Source organism: Podarcis pityusensis, assembly GCF_964106645.2.
Source record: "Podarcis pityusensis genome assembly, chromosome: 7".
Classification (NCBI taxonomy): domain Eukaryota; kingdom Metazoa; phylum Chordata; class Lepidosauria; order Squamata; family Lacertidae; genus Podarcis; species Podarcis pityusensis.
The window spans coordinates 50947596-50971834 of NC_138031.1; the positions used below are offsets into that span (position 1 = coordinate 50947596).

Below are 24239 nucleotides of genomic sequence, written 5' to 3' on the forward strand. Positions count from 1 at the left end.
AAAAAAACAACCTATGACATTCTGTGGTTTTACTTTAGTATGTGCATCTTATATGCTGTGCTGGCTTCATAAACACAGTTGATTTAAGTTGTTGCATTCTTTGATCTACAAATAATGCCTTTGCTCCAAGTTAAGTCTGTCATGTGACTAGTTTTGTAGCATGACCTGTTCTTTGGAGCAGAAGATGGGTCACTATGGACATTTCAACATGTCACCGAAGATGGGCAGCCTATCAAACTGAACTGGCTTCTGACATCTTAAAAATTGTGTGATTTCCTGAGAGAATAAATATTGGGTATTGGGCATAGATATGCACCTGAGTCATGACAAATGGCTAAGATTTTATTGCCTTTTAGCAGAAGGCAGAAGGATTGGGATTTGCCAGTGACCCAGCACTGGTAAAGGGCATGTTGACCCAACCATTTTGTCATTGCCAGTTTGTATTGGGAGCTCAAAAAAGTCAAAATCAATGTGACAAAATTCCTAGTTTGAACATTCTGTTTCTTCCAGGTTAAGGTAACCAATTGAACTGCCACTAAAGGCTTGCCCATTTCAGGCCCCCTCCCCAGATTTGTTCAGTGTCTCAAAAATGAAGGACAGGCTATTGAATAGCAAGTATTTATAGAACTCATACTTACAGAACTCATACTTAACAATATGTATTGGTTACAGAAAGAAAATATTGATGGAAAAACAAACAAACAAACAAACAAAAACAAACATACCAAACCTCGTAGAGAGAGAGAGAGAGACCGCCACAAAAAGGTTTTATTGAATGCTTGTTCTGTCAGAGCACATACACAAACTTCCCTGTTAATGTCCTATTTTAGTTACTCAAAATGACAGGTTGTTTGTTGGTTTCTAAGGGAAAATCAGTTGTAAAAATTATGCTGTAAAGAACAACAACTAGCCTTAGGAAGGACAGACATGATGTAGTTACAAATATTAAATTTGCCAGTGCTACCAAGATGCTACTATTAGGTGTGACTCAAGACGACTCCACATAAGTTGCCACCAAGAGCAGAGGCAGCTTGCTTTAGAATTGCCTATTGCGGAGGGAGAGGGCTATTATGCTTATTGGGCTTCCTGTAGGCATCTAGTTGGCCAGTGTGGAAAACAGGATGCTGGATTAGTTAGGCCTTTGGTCAGATCCAGCAGGGCTCTTCGCCTGTTCTCTTACCTACAATCTTACTAAAGCTGGTCTATGTCTGTTGTTGTATAACAAAATCATATTTCTGACTGAACTGTGCAGAGCACAATAAATTGCACTTATCAACACTGAAAGCATTTTATATGAAAATTATTTAGAACCAAACTGCACTTGATTGCTGCAGGGTCTTCCCCAAGCACATATAAATTTATGGTCCCATTTTTAGAGCCTGGGAGGGACTTCTAAATCTTCCCACAGACAGTTGCTCTTGGTACTTTTCTTCTTAGCCAAGATCTGGTACCAGGAATGGACCCAACAGGGTTTAGGGTGGAAAAATGAGTCCCTACAACAAGATTAATGTAGCAAATGAAAGAAAGATAACAGAACAAGGTTTGATTTGGTTACAAATGACCACATTTGAAGTTTTAAAGCTGGAGGTCTGTGCATTCTGATGGCTTGGTGGGTAGAGCATGAGACTCTTAATCTCAGGGTCACAGTGAGCAAAAGATTCCTGGATTGCAGGCTGTTCGACTAGATGTGCCAACTCTACAATATTATGATTATATGAAATCTGTACATATTTTAGGCATATTTTCATTTATAAGATTTCTTAAGTGTACTTAGTTGAAAGGGTTCTCTGATAAAATATTTAAGCAAGTTTTTTGGGGCCTCAGAGAAAAAAATGTGTCAGCTTACATTTCTGATAGATAGCAATACTAAGGGCAATGCTGTGTGTAATAATGGCAGGCCTGCTAGTTTAAGCTTCAGATCTAAAACCCCAAGGGGCCTTTTGGCAGTTCCTTCACTGTGAGAAGTGAAGTTACAGGGAACCAGGCAGAGGGCCTTCTTGATAGTGGCTCCGTTCCTGTGGAACACCCTCCAACCAGATGTCAGGGAGATAAGTAACTATAAAACCTTTAGAAGACACCTTTAAGGCATATTTTATTACAAAATGTGCATTTAATATGTGTGTTTTTTCTTATTGCATTTCTAAACATATATTATCTCATAATACGCATTTTTAGTGTATGTTTCTGTGAGCTGAGAACTACATCACGATTTATTTACTTTTCAAGGAACTGTATCACAAAGTTCAAAGAAATGTCAGTTCTGAAGACTGGGAGATGCATATCAGCTCAGTTCACATCAGAATTCTCAGAAATCGAATTTATCAAGCATCTCTAGCTACTTCCACTGAACCCTTTAAAAATAAAAGGAAACTCTAATCTTGCTATCAGCTGTTCAGAAGAGGGCTGGATTGAATCTCCTCTGCTTCCCTCTTCCCACCAAACAGTGCACTGTAAGATTCCGGCTCCTTTAAAAAAGTTACATGTACGCGCTGTATTATTGGATCCTGATTGTACAGGGCACTATATTTTGTGTAGGAAGAGGCTCTTGATTTGTTATGCTCCAGATATTTTTTAGGCTCCAAATTTTGATAGTGTTAGGCCAGGTGCAGCAATCACAACTTGGGCAACAGTTTTAAATTACTAGCAAAGATAAGTGCTGAGCACTCAGCTGTACATTTAATTAATGCATTGTGTTAGTTACTTTGATTGCAACGTTCTGTACTTTTGCATTAGATCTATCCTGGGCTGGGTTGAGGAGGACATGCTTAACAACCAAATCATCTGCTGACAGAAGTGGTAAAGATTTATCATCATATACCTCCTTATAAGTGTTGGTACATTATGCTTTTATAGTTGCCGTGCTCGGTATTTCGATATAATTGGTAAGATCTATTCATAATGCCATAAACTATTAGGGGCAAAGAGACACAGTCAATATTCTTCACAGCTTGAATGCAAAGAAAACAAATATGTCAATATAGTTTTATAGCTCCTTTTCATAATTGTCCACTGTAGGAAGCATACATTTACTTTCTATTTTAGGTCATGGCATGCAGAGTGTGGGTGAGAAGGAAAAAAGTAAAAATTTACGATGAAACTATTCTATAAGTAACTTGAAGAATATTTGCACCCTGAAAAAAATATTTAATCAGAGGATTGTGAACTCTAAAGGATTGCAAACTCCATTTTAGTCAGTTTACTGTCAGATTGCATGTTTTGTCTTCGATGATATTACAGCCTGAGGCGATAATCCTGCAAGAAATCTTTGCACCTTTGCTGCACTGGGACTGCTCAGGTGTGCAAAGTTAATTTGTGTGCTTTCAGTACTGGGAGCTCATCAGTTCCTCTGCTGATTTACAGTGGGAATGCTTTGGTGAATAAGATATGTGCTCACATACATCCATAAAATGTGGCCATATGGTGTGCTGTGTGACTTTATACTAAAATAGTCTCTGTGGAATATTCTGCATCCATTTGAGGTAGCATGCACTGAAATTTTATTCTTCATAGAATTAGATGAACAGGCAAACCACTTATTAAGGCCAGAGAGTTATAGCTGGATAGCTAGACTGATTTGTAGCATGGGTTTCCACCTTCCAAAGAGGAGATAAAGGACATTGTTGATTTAAAATGTTAACTAATTTAAATATATGCAATCCTAGAATAGTATAGTGACTTGCTGAACAATTGAAAAGAGAATGGGAGGAACCTATATCAGGATTTTAGCCTTTGTTTTACTTATTTGTCATGCAAAAGAACACAAAAAGAGATGTGCTGCATCAGATCAAAGGCTCATCTACTTCAGCATCCTGAGCTCACAGTTACTGACCAGATGCCTATGGGAAGCCTGAAAGCAGGAGCTGACTGCAGCAGCACTTTCCCCACTTGGTTTTCAACAACTGATATCCAGAGACATATTGCCTCTGACACTGGAGGAAATATATGGCAACCTTGATTATATACCATTTATAGCCTTCTTCTATGTGGATTTTTCTTATTCCACCATTCAAGTAGGTGACAATCAGGGTGGATTACATAGCTTAACATTTTCTGTACTGAGAAGTATTTTTCCCCCCCTGTGTCCTGAATCTTCCAACATTCACTGGATGGTCCTGAATTCTGAGAAAAGGGGAGAAACTTCTGCCTATTCGTTTCCCCCCACACCATGTACAAATTGTATGCACCTCTATCGTTTTGTCCCCTTGCTTGCAGTTTCTCTGCACTAAAAAGCCTGAAATGTTGTGACTTTCCCTCATGGCAGAGTTGCTGCAGCCGCATGATAATTTTTTTGGGGGGGTGGGGTGGGGGTGGGCAGAGCTGACACAGTAACATACTTGTTCCAAACATCAGACCTGGTGTATTAAATGCTTGCAATGTTGGCATTAATCTTATTTTGTGACGCTGTTCCAGTGAATCACATGGTACTCATCATATGCGATGTACAACCCTGAAATGCTTTTGATACCCATAAAGATCACACAACTCAGTTATGACTTACAGCCATGTATCTGTGGGCAGGAATACAGCTAATACATTTCTTTGTAAAATTAAGAACTTGTGTCGGTCTATGGAATTCTTGTGATTAGGTGAGCTCTGATATGCACATGGATGTCTTCAGACCATGAGTAGTAGTAGTAGTTATTGCATTTATATCCCATCTTCCCTCCAAGGAACTTGAGGTAGTGTCCATAGTTTCTCCTCCTACGCATTTTATCCTCACATACCCCTGTGAAGTAAGTTAGGCTGAAAGTGAGTGATTAGTCCAAGGTCATCCAGTGAGCTTCGTGGCTGAGTGGGGATTTGAACCGTGGTCTCCCAGGTCCCAGCACTCTAACACTGTACCACACTGGCTGTCATGCTTCAGCGGTTTGTTCTGTCCTGTGTGTGAATGATTAGGATGCAAAATCATAAATTAACAAAAGCCATATAGGGTAACTTACGGCTTCTGTGAGGATTTTCTGAGGAGACATGATTGAGAGTAAAGATGGTGAGACGACTTGGAGAGAATAAAATGAACCACCCAGAGAAAACAGTGGAGGAGACTCAATAGCAGCATTCGGCATAGCAACAACAACAACAACAACGTTGGAGAGACTAACTGTTCACCTGTGGACAGCTGATTTATTGGACTCCATCCAGTCCTACTGTTTTGTTTAGATACTAAATGGTATACTTGTTTGAGAAACAACCATATTATCTGTTTCAAATATTGAAAGGTTAACAGCAGTTAGAAAATTGGTGTGTTACTATTGTCTTGTGGAGAACCTCAGGCTCAGAGGCCAAATGCGACCCTGTAGGCCTCTCTGTTTGGGCCTCAGGCCACACTCCTTAACACAGGGACACATTCCTCACTGGCCTTGCTCCACTCGCTTTTGCTAGGCTGGAATGTGATCCTCTCTCTTAGTTGCCTGGATGGAGAATTTATCACAGAGATGTGTGTGCAGGTGTAGGTGTAGGAGGCGTAAAAACCTCCTGCTTTTGTGTGGCTTGAATGTAGCCTACTGCACAAAAGTAAGGATTACATATGTTGTTTGGCACACTTTTGCCCCTGGCCACCAATGTCTTCCATCACACACCCTGCTTGGAAGAGTGCTCATGAGATAATGTAGTCTGCAGGTTGAAAAAGGTTTCTCACCCCAGTGTACACTGTGTAGCTGGAAACTTGTGTAATATGGGGGCCCAGAATTTAAGGAATACTTTTTTATTCTTCAATACGTGGGACAATTAGAGTGTGTTAAGGTGAGGGTTTGTTTTGCTACAAATCCATGAATTACACAGCCTCCGCATGCCCCAGCTGCCCAGTGGAGGTCCTTATATCACATCACAATAGACTTGTATATGTTTACAATCCTCTCAAGATTATTTCCGTATAGGTAAATGGTAGCATGTGAAGCTGATCTCAAGAACTGATTTTCATTTTCATTTTTGAAATTTATTTAGTTTATTTCTTCTTCCAGGTGTGCTGGGGTTGTCCCACATCAGGAGTGGCTTGTCCATTTATTTAAATATTTAGTAGTCTAGAATAGATGTTAATGAAAGTCTGGCACTGCTATTTTGAGAATTGCAACAATGATAGTAATTTTCAGTGTCAGATTACTGCTTCACAAAGGGAAAGAATCTGGGGAGGAGGAGAGAGAAAAGAGAGAGAGAGAGAGAGAGAGAGAGAGAGAGAGAGAGAGAGAAATATTCCAGTTCTAATAGAGTTTGCCATCAGCCTGGCTGTGCCAGACAGATGGATCATGAATACTGTCTAGACACTCTCTGCCTGAGTGAAGCTGTGGTCTCTAAGGACGAACAGTGAGATGTTGGTTTAAGTAACTGGGGGGAAGTAGGACTGCATTCTCCTCTAATCAGATAACAATCAATGCAGATTATGCTTCACCAAGCCTGAGAAAAGGCCCCCTGTTACTGATAACAGGTCAATCGTGATTTCAATTGAAACTTGTCTATTACTAGGCTTTAGAGAGAGAGAATAAAGGATAAGGCGGTGTTGTATGCTTTTATAACCCTTGATTTCAACTGATTCATCTCTAAGGATTTAGAATGATTGGATTCATGGGTGCAACAGAGGTAGCAGCAGAGAGAAAAATGACATAATTTGACCACAAAATTCATGCACATTCCTCTTTGGTTACCTTTGTTACCTTAGCAACCACGTACGAGATGTTAGCCAAAAGGTAAAGTAATTTTGTCGAGTGATGTAAATCTTAAGGGCCTTTAACAATGGCTAGTATTTGGCCACCCTTGCAGCACTCCAGCGCCATTCCATGCCTTCTGCACCTGCTAATTATTCAGCAAGTATGTATGATAAATGGGTCTGGGTAATTCATGCTAACAATCTGAATGAATTTGCCAGTTGTTATGAGGCTTGTGGCCTATATAAAGGCTTCGAGAGATTCTTGATTGAAACCAATCGCAAATCACCTGCCTCTTTTCTGTTTTGGCAAGTGGCAATCTGGTTTGGGACTGCTGCAGTGTCAGGATTTGGAAAGTTGATCCTTACAACCTGCACTCAGGTTTTCTCAGTGAAAATCACTATCCTGTTAGGCCAAACTTTGCTCTCATTTTTCTAACAGCAAATAGAAATGGAGGCAGAAGGGGAGGTTTCCGCATGAGAAAATGATACAGGGAGGAAGGGTTAACTCTCCTGTCCATCAGTGCTTTTTGCCAAAGCAGAAAGACACACTACCAGTCACAGCTCCCTGTTTTCTCACTTAGGTTGGGGCTGAGTAACTGAGCTATAAACTGGAAGGTGCAGCGCATGTGTGTATATGGATATCGTAACTGAGACAGATCAGGCCCAGTGTAAAATGAAGCAACTCAAGTAGCTTTCTCCAAATAGGAAATCTAAATAGGAGCAAAGGCAGAGCTTGACCAAACAGAAAGCATTTCTGTTACAAATTTGCAATAAGAGAATTATCTTTCCCCCACTTAGAGATGCTAGTGGCTTCTGCTCTTCTACATATACAATTCATTTTAATATAGGACAGTTCTATATTTCTCACTGAGTAGCACTGAGGCAGCCAGATGGCAACCTTCTTTCCAATGGAGCAGCTATTGTATTTCTGTACAAAAACAAGTTGGAGGAGTAGAACTTGGTTAATTAAACAGCAGAAATGTGTGCTTTATCTGCTGATGATGCAGAAGTGGCAAGTTTTGAACTGTATTTTCCCCATAGTTAGATGTAAGAGAAATTGCCTCTGCAGCTTTGTGGCAATTTCTGCATACTTCCCTGGTGTTCCATTTATATCAATATATCCTGTGCAATGTATCATGTGCTCTTAATCAATGCATGACAGACAGTAGAAGTTCAGAAGGCGAGCCCTTTTCCTGCCATGGAGTTGGCAGGAAATGTCACCTGTAGATTTTCTGCCTGTTTTACAGAGTTTAAAGGCACCAGAGTCTTACCTCAAAACAGTGGCATTGTTGCTTGTGGCACAATTATACAACAGAATGATATAGCTTTTTCCTCTGTTTTGGTGGCAAAAGTTCTCTGTCCCTTGATCATTTTGGTTGTTTTCCAGAATTGTAATATTCTATTGGAAAATGAGTCATCGGAACTACACACAGCATTTCAGAGTCATGCTATAAATTTATATAAAGACATCATGATGCATCATTTGTTGATTCGTTTTTTTAATTCTGAAGATATATTTGTGATACTCCCCCATAATACATGGCTTGCGTTTTTAATTAAAAAAACCCAAACCTTTTTCTGACGCAGAATATGTTTCCAGATGACTGTTCTAGAATACATATTTTAAACTACCTCCCTCTGTGTGTGTGTTTATCTAAGTATGTATGCATGCAATTTTTGCTCAGTGTACACTTGAGGTTGCCAGATACAAAATACAAAAGACCCATGAGGCATTTGTAGAAGAGAAAGATGGCAAAGAGAAGTGATTCTTGCCCTCCATTACAAATTCCTTGACTGGGCATATGCAGACTGATGTTGCACCCCAACAGCTGCTCAAAATTCCTAAACCCTCTCTGCAAGGTTCAATGCTGGAGTATGACTGAGCTTTCTCCTTATGGGAACTTGTTTAGTTTTAGACAGTGCTTTTTTTCTAAATAAAAATGCTTAGGAATACTCTCATTTCCCTACTCATATTGAAATACTGCCCCTCAATGAAGCCAAACTTAGATTCACAAAATGTCTAGGGATATGCATCCCCCTCTGTGCCCCCAGAAAAAAAGCACCAGTTTTAGGACTCAGAAAATGTAGGCAAGCTGCCTACTTTCAACCCTGAAGTCCCAAGTGTTTTAGCTGTGGTGATTTTTGTGGGACTAAAGTGTGGAACAGAATGAACAAGTTGCCCCATTTTTTCTCCCCTTAACCCATTGGGGGGGACATGTGCTGGACTGAAGAGAAGCAAGTGGCTGATAGCTAGCTTCCTTCAGCCACCCAAACTTTGAGCCCCAGCAGTCAAAGGGCTTGTACCTATATTCTGTGGAGATTTTCTGTGGAAGCATGTTATTGGTGCATGTGCAATTATTATTTTGGACTGCGCCACTTTGGGCAGTTTTGTGTGGCAGTTGTGATCTTCTTTCAACCCTTTTCTTTTCACTGTTCAATATTATATAACATTTCTGGGTTTCTGAACTGCAGATCTTCACATCTAGCAAAGGCATGTGTGCTGCACACATCCACATGAGGAGTGTGTACTAATTCAGCCACACCTTATGCTTGTAGTTTTCACCAAAAGATGGTCTTCCTTGACCTCTACCAAGCTTTAAAAATTCTGTGAATTGTCAGATACCCGCAGTTCACAATTTAAGCTGTACATTAAAGAGGACTAGTGAAATTTACAATTGTTGGTGATTTCTTGTGCCTTGTTTCTTTATTTTTTGGTAATCATTCACCACTCCCTTCTCCAAAGTACTTAAAAGCAGCAAAGCAGAAGCAGTTACATTTCCACATTTATAGCACTAACTTATATAGTACTGAACACAATCTGTTTATTTCTAAACTCCTTTCTGAGTATATGGATGAGGAAGGAGCAAAAAGTTTGAGGAACCTTCAAAGTTTATGATCATCTCTACCGAAGGCCATGTGCAGAAAAATAGCAGGAAGTAAAACGAGAACAAATGGAAGAGGAAATGGAACAAGAGCTCACTTTTATGTGAATTCTTAAGATAAGATAAGCAAGCAGACTTTGCTATACAGTGGTACCTCAGGTTACATACGCTTCAGATTACATGCGCTTCAGGTTACAGACTCCGCTAACCCAGAAATAGTACCTCGGGTTAAGAACTTTGCTTCAGGATGAGAACAGAAATCGTGCTCCAGTGGCGCAGCAGCTGCAGGAGGCCCCATTAGCTAAAGTGGTGCTTCAGGTTAAGAACGGACCTCCGGAACGAATTAAGTACTTAACCCGAGGTACCACTGTATATGTATTTAAATTTTTTAGAATTGTCCCTCCTTGATGTGGTTGGGTTATATAGACTCATCTTAAACTTTGCTACATGTAACTGCATCTCTGTAATTTGTTTTTTACACTCACACATACACATATAAAGAATTGTTACAAAATTCAAAAATAATTACAAAAATGAGAGAGAACTGTTGTTGTTGTTGTTATTTATTTTTTCCTTCTCATTAGTCATCATGGCAAGGACAAAATACATCATCTTATCAAATGTTCATATCAGTGACTCCCAAAAGCCTTTGGGGCTCATGATGAGCTCTCTCCCTCTTGCCTACTTCCAGGAATGAGTCCTTTATTGGGAATGCAAAGAGGATCTATAGCTCTTAGCAGAGCACATGCTTTTCATGCATAAAAACTGAGGTTCAGTGCCCAGCATTGCCAGGTAGGCTTTGGAAAGAGCTGCAGTTATAGTGCCTATTAAGGTAATCTTGCAATATTAAGGGATGTGTCATTAATCCATAGCTTCCCTTCCTACACCTATGAAGATTTGCCTATCTCCCCTTAAGTTTGTAGACCAAAACTTGGAGAATATGGTTCTTTTTTTCCATGTTCCCACTTAAGAAAGCATTTTTATAAAATCACATAGCAGATGCTAGAACATACGGTGTTCTTTTGTTAAGCATCTTTTTTTAAATGACATTTTGAAAGTGGGACACACAGAAACCAATAACTAGCAAAGTCAGTGTATTGTGCACAACTTATCAAGCCGTGCTGCTGCGCATCGCTCATTCAGTTCAAGGGGCAAAGCATGACAGGCAGCACTCCTTCTTCTGCTGCCTTAGACACGTTTTCATTTGTGAAAAGTTAGGGTGGATTATTAGCATATTTGTGCAAAATCCAAATATAAAATCAGGAATTATAAACCCTTCTAAACCTCTGCCGCTTTAATCCTTTTTTCTAAATTTCTGTTTTGTGAAATATTAAGCAATGATATTTGTTTTAAATAATGAACCAATTTAATTCTTGGATGTGAAAATGCTGATTTTCTAATATTTTTGGTCATAACTATTCAAACTCAGTTTAACTCAAGTTAAAAAATTTCTGATGTGGTCCTGAAAAATGGGACCCATTGGTTAATATGTGGTAACATGGCAGTTAGGTAGAGGATGTATTTACTCTTTCTTAAAATCTAGTCAGCTTAGCCATCTAATTTTCATTTTGTCTCTTGTATTCTAAATTCGCATATGCTAAATTGGCCCTTGACACCCACTTTTAAGCTTATTGGAGACTCTGAAAATTTAAAAATAAATAAATGATCCACTTAACCCCACCCAAGGTTAGGAGCGCAAATATGTGTATAACTGCATACCAGACCTAAAACCTTATATTATTCGTAGCCATACATCTGAGAACACCTACTTCTGAGTTAAATGTTTTCTAGCACTTTACATTTGATATCAGTGGCCAACAAGATTCCTGTGAGAAACCCACAAGCAGGACCCGAGTGCAAGAGCCCTCTTCTCTTCTGTGGTTTCCACCAACTGGAGTGAATAACCTGATGAGATGCACACAGCAAAGGTGTATACCGGTAATTGAAATCTTCACTAGAAGTTGGTGTCTGTTTCTTTATATTGCTGACAGTGTGTGCCGTTTCCTGTGACACCCTTTGCTTCTCCTCCACCAACCACCAACCTTTTTGCCACCTGCTATGTGCTGAACAAGACTTTTGCCTGATGCAAAAGAAGACAGAAAAACTAGAATCAAAGGACTGGTTGGATACCAGGTACCATAGATCAGTGAACATGTTCACAAAGCACCCAACATCTCCTTTTTGTGTTCTTCTTGGCCACATACAAACTAGTTCTGAGATGCCCTGGCAGCTAGTTTTGGACAGTTTGCTTGAGAGATGTGAAAAATTCATTTTGCATGTGACAGAGCAGCACCAAAGAAAAAAGCACAAGGCATGTGTCCTTCCTGTCCCTTTCATCCCCATATCTGCTAATACCTGTTGCCTGTTCTTTTCTGCCTTCTGGATTGTCTTTTTCACCCTTCCCCCCCCCCATCAGATCCAGAATAAAAGGACACAGGGATAGTATCCGCAGAGTTTGTGAATACAGAGTCTGGCACCTAGTAACACCTTGATGGAAATAGAAAGCTGTGAACGCAGTATTAAAATATGCTAACAAGCTGCAGGAACTAATGGGCTGAATTTTTACACTGCAGATGTTCATTCCGGCACTTGTGCTGAGAATGCAGTAACAAATGTGTGGGGCGGCTGTCGACATGATTGTGTTCTTGGCATTGCCAGTCTCTGAAGCACTCTCTTCCTCTCCCCTCCTTCCTTTTTTTTTTTTTTGCTACAGTTTGGAAGACATTCTATTATGAAATAAAATAGAGAGGATAAAGCATAACAAAAAATTGCACTTTAGCCTTTGCCAATTCGTACATGGTTGATCTTGTACATGGTTGATTTGCTTACTCTGTGAGTGCCCCTTTTGCCTTTGTTCCCAGCATTTGACTTGACTAGCTTGCTGGAGTCAACTGAAGGTGATTCCCCAGCAGACACCTTCTTGTTATGCTCCTGTGCTCTGCTTAGAGATATGGTCTTCTCCGAAAATTGGCTTCCAGGTGGAAAAATCAAAATTGGAAACAGAACTGTTAGAACCCAAAACCAAGATTTTGTCAAAGATGTATAACTTGCTGTTGAAATGGAATACTCAGGATGAAAGGGTGAAATCTGCTATGATTAAATGGGCACAAGATGTTGGACATAACATAATGATGGCTGAATGGGAACAGTTATGGACCACAGGCATGAAGTTTACGGCATGTAATGCCTTAAGAGAGAATATTATGAAAATGATATACAGGTGGTACATGACACCAGTCAAGCTTGCAAAAATCTATCATTTGCCCGATAATAAATGTTGGAAATGTAAAGAAACTGAAGGTACATTCTTTCACCTTTGGTGGACGTGCCCAAGGATTAAGGCTTTCTGGGAGATGATCTATAATGAAATGAAAAAGGTATTTAAATATACCTTTCTGAAGAAACCAGAGGCCTTTCTCCTGGGCATGGTTGGCCAATTGGTGCCAAAGAAGGATAGAACTTTCTTTATGTATGCTACAACAGCAGCAAGAATACTTATTGCAAAGTACTGGAAGACACAAGATCTACCCACCCTGGAAGAATGGCAGATGAAGGTGATGGACTACATGGAACTGGCGGAAATGACTGGCAGAATCCGAGACCAGGGAGAAGAGTCAGTGGAAGAAGATTGGAAGAAATTTAAAGACTATTTACAGAAATACTGCAAAATTAATGAATGTTAGAATGATGTCAGAATGAAGTTAAGTGGTTTTAGCAGCAAAGTTACAAAGGAGTATGTAAAAATGGATTGTTAACAGGTGAGAATCTAAAGTTACAATATATTAAGTTAAAGGATTAGGATAAAAACAAAGAGGGAAAGGATTTGCTGAATTAACTAACTGAACTGGAATACAAAAAAGGGAGGTGTGAGGAGGTCAGGGAAACAAGTAAATGAAAGACAAGACATGGAAAGATTGATTTGTTTTTAAGTGTTTTTATTTTTCTGTATTTTGTATTTTTTTCTTTTCTTTTCTTTTTCTTTTTCTTATTTTTGTAACCTTTTCTGAAACTTTAATAAATATCATTTAAAAAATAATAAAAAAAGAGATATGGTCTTCTCCAACTGTCTGGTTTTATGCAGTATGTATTTGGATATGTCTGTAAGAGTGAATGTAGAAAGACATTTGGACCCATGCACCTGTGCCTACATACATATTGTGCTGGTACTGTCTTTCAAATCTCTACTCTTCGGAGTCATGACTGGGAAGCTCTTCCACTGCTGCCGCTACTTTTGTCTGTCAGTTTCCATCCTCTCCATGCCCCTTTCCCACACTTTCTTGGGTCAGTGAATCATTATCAGTAAAGAACACATACACACACAATGCATTATATTTCACAGTTCATGTTGGCATGCTCAGAAGTCCTCTTTCCAGAGAGTTACTGACTTCTGCTGCTTCCCCTCCTGTCCACCTCCTAACTTGTACAGCTAAGAAAGTGTGTGGAAGAAAACTCTCTGATGAGAGGGCTGGTGCCAAGCCATCATTAACCAAAGTGAAATTCAAAAAAACAAGAGAGCAGGATTGGAGTTCTTCACTACTTTTCTGTCCTTGTCTATTCAGACCCTTCACTTGATTGAGTATTTATTTATAGCTGTAACCACTAAAACATTATTTGTTAGCTTCCCTTGGTACCTAAAAACAAGCACATGGGAAGAAATATTTGAAGCTGTGGGCTTTGCTTGGTTTAAATGAGCAGAATATTTCTTTGCAAGTGCATACACACCATTGAAATCAATAAGTGCAGTCAGGATAACCAGGTCTCCATGTCACCAATGCAAAAGGCTGCATAGGGCTGGAAACTAATTGTGACATCAGGCACTTGAGGTAGGTAACCACACCTCCTCCAAGCAATAGTGGTCATTAACATCTTGATTGAGAAAGGGAAAGGGAAGGATATTTGAACTGCTATCTTTCTCTGCAGGAATATCTGTACCCTAGACAGCAAACCAATTTACTGGTTAGGAAATTCAGTAAGGCAGAGGAAGGAGAATAAGGTGTTAAATTCAGATTGATTGCAGGGTGGCAGGTCTTGCAAGCTGGTAGACCTTCTGGGCTTCAAAATGGAATTTTGTACTTTTAAACAGTCTGGCAGCTGAATTCTGGATTAGTTGTAGTTTCCAAGTCACCTGGCACAGTCCTGGGTGTTGATGCTGGTGCTGGGGAAACGAATTCCCCTGCTTCCAATCATGCAGCTTGAACGGATATGTAACTTCTCATCAGATAGTTCCTGGACCACAGTGGTAGTGTTTCTGGACTCCAGCTTCCATCATTCCTCACCATTTGCCATGCTAGCTGGGGCTGATGGGAATTGGAGTTGAGCAACATCTGGAAAGCACTATGCTGGCTACCTCTGATTGATCATGTTAGGAAACCAAAGCAAACTTCCACTTTTCATAAGCTTTGATTAAGGATGGAAGGATCTAGCCATTTTGGTTTCTCTCATTTGTTCCTTTTTCCAATCTTAAATTCAGTTCCCCACACTTCTGCAGCAATTTTATTTCTTAACAAATACCTACATCCCTCCCCCATTATTTTAGTGCAATTTTCTCTTAATAAACACATCTTTATATGCAAATACGACCAATATGCACATTTTGGCAAATAATTTCTCCTAAAATTATGCATTTCTGTATGATATTTTTAAATAATAACATAGTACATATTAATATTTTTATGCACACTTTCCCCTAATATATTTTTGTATTTTTGTAAACATTGCTTGGGGGGAGAGATGCATTGCAAAATTTGGATGAATGTGAATTTAGAAGGATGGTTGTGGTTTAGTTTTCACATTGTTTTGGAAAGTGCTAATTTGATAGATTCTATTTTAAATATAAACTGAATTATCCCCACCCCTAGTTTTGATTCTGTGTCCTTCCTCCCTTGGTAACCTGAATGCAGCCCTGTAAGCCACCCATGGTTCTTGTTAAACCAGTATGAGTGGTAGGTAAACCAATACAAAATAAAAAAGTAATTCTGTTTTTTAAAAAAAGAAGAAAAGAAAATGCAAAGCTGTTTGCTGAGTTAGTGAATCAGCATGCCACTTTCAAAACATTTCTATGACAAGTTTATGGGTGTTGTTGCAGTGCCCAGGAAGGCAGCTAATCTTCCAGGACCATATCCACAGTCCAGAATTCCCCTGCACAATAAATAGCTTCTCTCTTATCCATCTTCCAACAGCTTTAGCAACTTGACTTATTTCCAGCAGGCTCCGGTGTTCTTGACAAAATCTGCATTGATGCCAGTGAAATATTTGCCAGATGCTTCTTGGAATCATTTTACCTTTTCAGTCTTTTGTGTCCCTCCGCCCCCTTTAACAAAGAAGTGCTTGTGAATTGTACAGGATTCTGCATTGCTTTTGTTTGTCATCCCATGTACCTTTTACACTGAATACCTGTTGTTTGCACTGGGATACCTGCAGTACTGCTGGTCAGCCAACTGCCCTGTGATATTTACAGTAGATGTTACCATTCAATAACTGCTCATGGAATATGAAATTGCCAGATATTCTTATGCTACAATTTTTATACAATGCATTGTTTGCATACAATGCACTGCATTGACTATTGTTTATTCTGAATCAACTGCCTATTAAGACCCTCACCCTGCCTTCCTTTCCTACGAATTTAAATTATGTCAATAATAGGCATACATTCTGGGTGAGATCATGCCCACATGAAGGCTTGACTGGCCTCAGGTGTGCTCATACAGCACGCCCAGTCCTTGCCAGTCCCTGATCATCTTCCACACCTGAACACAGATTATGTAGAACACTCCACAAAGGGATAGGGCCTTTGTGCCACATTGCAACTGCTTGTCTAGGTAGCACTTTCTGTAGTTTTCTTTTATTAGTACTGTTTCTCCAATGCCAATGCAACTGCTAAATGGAATCATGGGCCAGAAGGGCTGTATGCAAGGCTTAGATATTTGCCAAATAGGGTTTTTAGAGAGGGATACTGGATTGACAGACTTTGTCAGACCCAGTAAGATGTGCTGTAGCAGGGAGGGGGCCGGAATTGATTCTTCCAGACAGAGGATGCATAGAACTGTTAGCTTATTTGCTGAAGGTAGAAGCAGCAGGGTCCAGAAAGAAAAAAGGAAGAATTTGCCAGTCTCATAATCTATAAGGGAAAGTGGAGGGGATTGCTGAACATGGCGAGCTGTCCAGCTCCAGTGCTCTAGTAAGTAAGGATGTTGCACCATTTATATTATATTAAGAGTGTTATATCTCTCTGACCTCACTTCCTGCTGCAGTTGGAGCATCCTGTAAGCTTACTTCTGTAGATATTTCGGCCTCTCTGTTAGACTCATGCTTCTTGGGAAATGTGTGAGAGGCCAGGAGTACATTGTAACTCATGAAGGTTGCTTGACCTTTAATATCTGTTTCATTTGTTGCTCATGTGTAAGGGATATGTTTCAGAAGCAATAGTAATGGAAATAGGGTCTTATGGGTTTCTCATTATTGACAGACAAAGACATGTTTTCTGCATTTTGGTTGTTGGAGATCCTGGGTGAGGGCCTTATTCTCATCTGAGAATAAGTGAGTGACATAGTCTTGCGATGGGAGTTCATGACACTGACAGACACACCAAACACCCAAGAGTTATTGAAAGTTTATTGAAATGTCATCTGTCAACAGCAAAAATCTTTGATATCTTTGGTGATTTGCACAGAATTGTATGAAAGGAAGAAGTGGTTTTAGCACCCTTTCCCACAAGAGTGTTTCTTCTGACATTGGAATTGAGAGCTATGAAATTTGGATAATTGCAGGTGTAAAAATGCAATTGGAGCTGGCATCAACACAGCAGGGGTTACTCTCCTGGGGAGTATGAGCTAAGTTCGGATGCATGCTAGTGTGTGGCTCTGGCAGTACTCCATTACACTCCCTTTCTAACCTTCATCCCTCTCTGGTCTGGACTGGGTAGCAGATTGCTAGGTAGCCACACTTGTCTTTTTGTTGTATGATCTACCTGTATCCAAAACTCCAAGAGTTATGCAAAAATAATTTGTTTGTTTTGAAAATGAATTGAGCATGTGTGGGGGTTTTTTGGAAGCTAAATTTCTGGTTTCTCCCTTTATTTTCGATATAAAAGTCCAGCTTCAGCAAATAGATTTTTGTGTGACTGAAGCACTACATCTGCTGTGTGTATGGAAAAGAGGAAGAAGGCAGCTTGTTAGATCAGTGCTGATCTCTATTCATTGAAATCAGGACCAAAATCGCAATGAACTGTGGCAGCCTTTTTTCACTGCTTGCCATCTTTGGATCAATTCACTTCCTGCTGCATGAAGGAATTATTCGAAAAGTCCATTGTAACCTTGAAATTGTATAGCTTTGAGCCCTTCCACTTTCATTCAGGTCCTGGATGGGGGGAATGGCCAACAAACAAGGAGGTTAGGCTTGAGTTTCAGATAAAAGATTTGAGGTTGATGAAAATGTTCCAGCAATAACAGTGTGGCTTCAGTTTTTTGCTGTAGAATGCATTAGAATAAGAACAAAGAAATTACTCGGTGTTCAGACTTCTCAATCTCTGACCTATGACATGCATTGAGAAACCAAATATGAGGATATGGCTTTTGCAGAAATTTAATGAAAAGATCACCTGGCATTTTCCTGCAGCTACTTGTTAGAATTCTCCACTCTTACTATTGAAGGCTTATTGAGGAAAACTTCTGGATAAAGGACTTGGAATTGAGAAGAACTCTCAACCAAATCAAAAGTTATTAAACTTCTCTGGGATTTCACTTTGACATTACTTAACCATCTGTATCATCCAGTCAAGTAGTAAAGAGAATTTCCACATGTCAGAGCCAGATGTGTGGTAAAATGTGGGGACATAAGAAGAGCCTGCTGGATCAGGCAAGTTACCCATTTAGTCCAGCATCCTGTTCTCACAGTGGCCAACCAAATGCCTGTGTGATGAATGGGTCATCACTCAGTGTTAATTTTCCTGTATTTTGTACTGAACTGATTTCATTTGTAAACCAAGGTTAAGGCATTTATCAATGTTTTCCTTGAAAGAAGTCAATGTGATAAAATAGTATGGAAAACCCATTGATCTAACGCACAGATGGGAAAACTGTGGCCCTCTAAATGTTGGCTTACAACTCACACCATCCCTGACTATTGACTAATGGGAGTTAAGAATCCAACAATGTCTGGAGGGCCTAATGTTTCACACACCTGTTTCACAGGACCATTTCTATGAAATGATGCTCACTTCAAGCTCTTAAATTTCTCTGGATTTAAACAAATTAATAAAACATACAATATATGTTGAAAATGTATGGTAGGATATAATAATGTGGGGGATTTATTGCTGTTTCTTTCTAGGCAAAACTACCCTACCCCAAAAAACGAAGGCGCTCTGTGCTCTGTCTAAAAGGAACTTTCCGGGACAAGTTTTGAATGTGCTGTTTTTTTCTGAGAAGCTTAATACTCTGCTTGGAAATCCAGCAGCTTTTTTCAGAATTAGTATTTTTGTGCAGATATTGTATATTAATTAAGCAGCTCAATCGAAAGAGAGGAGAGAGAGAGAGACTTTATAAATGCCCAGGAAACTGCATTCATTTAGGACAGAGAGAACCACAAATGCTAGATTAATACAGTGATTGCTCACAGCTTCACCATTAAACTTCTACTTTTTCAGACTCCTGAATGCAGATTCTGAAATTAATGGTGGACTTCCTGTTTCTTCACATATGTGCATCTCTGTGTGTGCACTTTTGTGCATGTGCACTGTTTCATTGGTGATGACATTGTAGGGAGCACACAATGGACTGAATTTTGATAAGGTATTTCTAGCCATGACCTGTGGTGCAGAGGGGGTGATGCTGCAGGGTGGCAAGCAAAGGCCATAGGCAAGTAGAAGAGGCAGGCCAAGTGTTCATAGGCAGATGTGATGTATGAGTGGGTTAGTGTAGTTACCTGTTTTGAGATGCAGGCGGAGATCCTTAGAAGTGCTAAGGTGGAGGGAAGCTGCAGAAATGCAGGCTCCATAGGCTTTCATTTGTGCTTGCTAAAATGCCTGCCATAAGGAAACTTGGGAGGGTGCCTTCAAAGTCTCATGGAAGAGTGCTTACATAAAGACAGAGCTGAAGCAACCAAGAGGGCCATTTAGAGGAAGCAGGAGGTCAGCTACTTGTGTGCAGTCCCTGCCAAGGTCAGGATAAAGCTTTTGCCTTCCTTAATGTGCTACAAAGCTACATTGGAGTTGGCAGTAGCATGCAAAAGGCTGGCCTTTTGGGTGGGTAGCAGTGGCTTATGCAAACAACTTCTTCTTCCCATTCCAGTTTCCTTAAATTAAACAAATATGATCAAAATCATTGCATTTTCCAGTAGGGAAGGGGATACCAAGCTAGCAAAAGTGTCTGTATGCTTTGTTGTAAAGAGTGGGATGCAAAGTAGAGGGGTGATGAGCTATCTCTCTTGCAAACTCCTTTCCCCCTCGTCTCCTTCCCATATAGAAGTGGGTGGGGGTGCAGTTGGATTAGGCAGAACCCTTTCTCATCCAGCATGCTTTGAACAACTTACTTTAGGGTCCATTCTTAATGTGCATTTTTGAAATGATGAAGACTTCATTCAGTAATGTGTGAAAGTGTTTGTTTGAAATTGCCCTATGTGAACATTGCTCAACTGAAGGTGGTGGCAAGTCCTGCAGCTGTCATGAAGGGGTAACTTGAAGCAGAAACCACTTCATGTGAAACAGAAGGGATTGCACACGATGACATCAGTCACCTAAGAAGTATACATATGAGTGAGCCTTCTGATAAACCACTGTAAATGGTTCATAATAAAGATAAGGGAGTTTACCCTCTCTGGGGGCGTAGAAAAAACTTCAGAAATTGTTATGCACACAGTGTTACTGAAGGGGGGGGGGACCCTGAATCTGTGCCAACAGTTAATTCTGCAGTCATGAAGGACTTTTTAAGTAAGTATGTTGGCTCTGTTTGAATATCCTGCACCTGGTCATGAAACAATAGACAATACCACTGGAACTGTGTATTGAAGTGTGTTATAAATAACTCACTTGTGAGCCAGCTTGTGAGGATTAATGCGTTCTTCCTATTAACATTTCTCTCATGCTAGAAAGTTTCACAACCTTAAAAGTTTGAGAAATGAAAAAGTATTTTTTTTAATAGATTGGTTATGGCTGCTATCTTGTTCAAATGGTTTGCCCCGCAGGACCCATGAGAGAAAAGGGGCATTTTAAAGCTGGTGTGGATGCCAGCTTTAAATGCCCTTTTTCCTCTCATGGGTCCTGTGGGGGCAAACCAGGGCAGGACAGGGCTGGCAAGATTGGACAGAATAGGGTCCAGAGATTGGAGGTGGGGAGAGCTCAAGCACTCCACTTGCAAGAGGCACCTGTCCCTTTCTTGCAGGACGTCGCAGAAAGGGAGGTGGAGCTGTCCGAGTCAGTCTCTTGAGGGCAAAGTTTCCATGGTAGCCAAGGAGGCAGTTGACCAATCAGCAGGGCTGGCTGAATCAGAGGTGGAAGGAGAGTCAAAGGGAAAAGCTCAAGATCCTCCATCAAGAAAGTGCTACTAGTCATGAATCTTATAGCTCTGCTTATAGACTTATGAATTGTGTATCCTCTATCTTTTAACTAATGTTGAGACCATGTACTGATTTATTGAATACAGCTTTCAGGTTTCGTAGAGCAGAGAATTCAAATACCATATTGGCCTCAATATAAGCCTCATCTCCACCCCCCATTCTGACCATGAAAGGTTAATGTGTGGCTTAAATTCGGGACCTTACAGTATGCAGCCAGAAGCGTGGGGCAAACAGCACCAGGAGCGTGGCGAAGCCGCGCCCACCCCATGCGTAGTCTCCTGTCCTCTCCCCCAAGACTGGGAAGGGAGACAGAGCAAGGAAGGGGAAAGGCCGTCAGCAACACTGCACGGCTCCCCCCCCCAGTATGCAGCCAGGACCAGCGAGGTAGGGAGCAGCTTATATTTGGGTATTTTTTCTTTTTTTCTTTTCCCCGCTCCAATTTTTAAGGTGTGGTTTGTATTCTGGTATGGCTTATATTCAGGCTAATACGGTACTCTATCTGAGGGTGAGAGCCAGGAAAGTTTTTTAACATTTGAAACACAGGCAAAATTTACAGTGACAGGCAGAAATGGCTGGTCAGGAGTGTTATGTATGTATCTGTGTTGAATTGCTGAAAGAATGTATGTGTGAACTAGATTCCATGGATTTTTGCCCATTTTTTCCACTGGATACGCCTCCCCCCATGCAGTGTAGATTGATCTTGCCTACTGATCTTGGTTTACCATTGATGCATGTTTTTCTTTCAAAATGCATTCATCTACCTCATAGTTTGCTACTTCTACTTTCAATAACAGTCTAACTATTGAAGACTCCAGCTAGACCTCCTGTAATTCAGTGCTTATGAGTTTCTATGTACCTGGATACAATTAAGCCACTTCAAGTGCCCTGAAGTCTAGGAATGCAGGATACAAATTGTGGAAATAAGTGAATAAAGTACAAAGCATGTGCTCTGATTCAAATTTGAAGGCAGGTATGTATTTTTATCTCAATTCTTCCTTTAAAACACATATACGCAACTCAAATTTGGCCTCTACCCTTCTGCATTTTAATGAGGAGTATGGCACCCTTTGCAGAACTACTTCTTATGAGATTTTTTTGTACTTGGATATAAATAGTCAAGTACAAGTACAGGTGCTGTGTGTCAAATATGAAGAATATACAAATGTTCGCTCTGTTCCTAATTAAAATGCACTCAGTCATGAGGGCCTGCTTGCTTCTCATATGTATTTTAAGGATGAACAAGGCTAAAAATGATTAATCTTCAGTTCAACTGGGATGCTATCTATGTGCCTGTTTACAGATTTCAGTGAGAAATAAAAGTTAGGAATAGGCATGGATCACATAAGGTAATATCCAACTATATCAGACCCTTTTCAATCCATGGACTTAGGTTAGTAATGGCTAACCCTACTGACTTTAATGGGTCTGAATCAGATACCTCCCCATAGTACACAAGTTATGTTAATTAATTGCACTGTATGTCCTCATAAAAACCAGCATTGTGACTTCCATCTAGCATTGGTGTGTCAAACAGGGTGGGTTACAGGACAAAGACAAAACACTCCCCAACTCAAAAGACTTATTTGAACTTAAAATGGTTCAAGAACCCTCTTTAATGGGAATGCTGAGTTTAGGGGCTATATTTCCCAGCAGTAGTTCCTGCTGTGACTTGCATCTCTGACCAAGAAAGGGGGAGCTGCTTTTCCTGAGATAGAAGAGAGAGAGAGGGAAAAACAGAGCTAAAGGAACTGGGATTTTTTTTACTAGAACACCATGGCCTACCAATCAGAGCCAAGTGTCAAATAGTGGCTGGAGCACAAGGATGGAGCCAGATGCAAAGCTAGTATCATAGGCTGAGCAAATTGCTTCCTGCTTTCCATGTGCCACACACTGGAATGGGTTGCATACACAAGTCTGAATCTCCATCTGACTTACTACAGGTCAGGGAATGATATTCAACTAACTTTTATTCAGTTCAGACCCATTGAAATGGATAAACATGGCTTAGTTAGGTCCATTAATTTCAGTGGGTCTCCTCTGAGTAAAACCTAGTTGAATATCACCCCTGGGATCTGAGTTAATCTGCTTTTGAGGAGTCCTCCCAATTCCACGTGCAACATTTTACTGTATAGAAGCCAGAGGTCAGTACAGCATTTATAATCTATAAAGCAAAATTAACAGTGTTAACAAAAAAACAACAACCAAAAGATAAACTAAGCACTGTTAAGTTTATGACTCAGAATCTTTCATTCTGTTCAGCTCATTAAAATACACATACACCTAACGCTTCTGGCAGCAATTCCCTTCTGAAGGTTCCTTGGGCTGGAGGTGGGACAGCACAGGTGAAACCAACCCTTGATGGCAAACTAGAGTCTCACTTCCCAAACACACAAGATAAACTATGCATTTATTCATAACTGAAGCATTATTTTATGAAGCATAAAATAGTACTCCAGCCACAATTTAGTACAGTGGTACCTCAGTTTTTGAACATCTCCATTGACGAACATTACGGTTTTTGAACTCTGTAAACCTGGAAGTAAATGCTTCGGTTTTCGAACACGCCTCAGAAGTCAGCCGTGCAACGCGGCTTCCGCTGAGTGCAAGATCCTGAGGCCTAGCTGTCAACTATTGAGTTTTTGGTTTCCTAAATTTTCAGAATTCAAACAGTCTTCCGGAACAGATTACATTCAAAAACCGAGGTACCATTGTACTTCTAAACAGCACTTCTGCTACAAAAATCGTCTCTTCTGATTTCCCCCACAGTGCCCTATACTTGTGCCAAAGGCCCTTTTGATTGAAGCCTTGGTTCCTTACCTTGTCATCATTGTATCCGTGTATGCACCTGCTCCAGGGTTATAAGGTCACTTGGACCCAATTTCGTATTCTCTTGTGGCTGCCATCCAGAGGAGCATAATTTCATCCTTATTGTCAAATATATTAACAACAACTAGATCCCCCACTATTGTGGTCCTTGCAATTTACACGCAGAGGTGGAACTAGATGGGAATATTTTATACACAAAGATAGCCACCACTGTCTTTTTTTTACAGGTATTCTCTGGCAAAGAGAGCTTGGCTTTACATACATATACATACATGCAGCAGTTTGTTAGGAATGATTCATGTCTGTTCATAGCATCCTCTTCCCCCCTTTATTTATACCTC

General features: G+C 40.2%; 1 protein-coding gene across 2 annotated transcripts in view; it reads left to right on the plus strand.

Moving 5' to 3' along the window:
* LDLRAD4 (low density lipoprotein receptor class A domain containing 4) overlaps nucleotides 1–24239 on the plus strand; it is a 287894-nt gene that overhangs the window by 134024 nt on the left and 129631 nt on the right. The gene's annotated exons all lie outside the window — the stretch shown is intronic.